Source organism: Rattus norvegicus, chromosome 4 (assembly GCF_021556685.1).
Source record: "Rattus norvegicus strain SHRSP/BbbUtx chromosome 4, alternate assembly SHRSP_T2T, whole genome shotgun sequence".
In the NCBI taxonomy this organism is placed as follows: Eukaryota; Metazoa; Chordata; class Mammalia; order Rodentia; family Muridae; genus Rattus; species Rattus norvegicus.
In genome coordinates this window covers 109,301,209-109,302,266 of record NC_141537.1, presented here as the reverse complement: position 1 = coordinate 109,302,266, position 1,058 = coordinate 109,301,209, and the positions used below count along the sequence as shown (strand labels likewise).

The following is a 1,058-nucleotide window of genomic DNA, read 5'->3' as shown; positions in this document are numbered from 1 at the left end:
GGTTCATACATTATGCGACCGGGAGGAAATCGTCTCTGGCATGATCTGCACACTCAGACCTGTGAGGCATCAGACCTGTGGTTATCTCACACTAGCTTCCTGTCCTGGCTCCAAAGACCTTGACTGGTGGTTTTTGTGTGCCCTGACCTTGTCCAAGCCACTCTAATTGGGCCCAGGATGGTCATCAGTTTCAGGTTCACTCCAACTAAGAGCAAGGAGCACAAGTCAAGGTTCGTAGTGTTTCTGACTTTCACCGTTTAAGTCAACTGGGGCTTGCCAGGAGATGGACTGATGCTTGTCTCAGGCTTGCTTTATTCAGGGAGTGTTAGGTTACTAATCATTCAGATATTTACAGGTCAGAAAACAAATAGTGGACCTAAATCTGTGCCACCTACCGATGCACATGTGATACAGTTGTCACAACTGGAGTGACTCTATGGACATATGTACACTAATATTTTAACATGCAAATTTAATGAATTTATTAGTTCTAATAGTTTCGTGTGGAATATGAAAGCTCTACCTATGTATAAAATCATTCTAACTGCAAATAAGAACCCCCCCCCCTTTTCTTTTATTTCCATGTTTTTTATTGGTTGACTTCTTTGGCTTTCTTATACGCTCATGTAGGATGTCCCATGCTTTACTAAACAACCATTTCACATCCCAAACCTACCCCCCCCATTTCTCTATGGTGAGTATTTTCATTTACATGTTACATGTGTTTGTTTTTGCTGATTTCGTGCATGTGTGGACAGAGGAGCATATTAGTTGTCTCCATCTATTGCTATGTGGCCTTTCTACCTTACTCTCATTAAACCTCGTGCTACCTTTTATTTTTCTGTTAGGGTTAAATCAGCAAGACTTGGTGGTCCTCCCATCACTTCTACAGAAGTCCCCAACCATGGGATTTCAGGCATCTTCCACCATACCTGTGTTTCTATATAGGAGCTGAAAATCTAGCTAACATCGCACTGAATTATCTATCCTTTTAGATCCCAATAGAGGACTGATGCGAAACTCTTCTACCCTTATTGCTTTAAGTATAATATTTACTC

General features: G+C 41.4%; 1 pseudogene; it reads right to left on the bottom strand.

The window, feature by feature from the left end:
* Positions 1-321: 321 nt before the first annotated feature.
* LOC120102720 (small nucleolar RNA SNORA17) lies at positions 322-445 on the bottom strand (annotated as a pseudogene).
* Between the last annotated feature and the right edge of the window lie 613 nt (positions 446-1,058).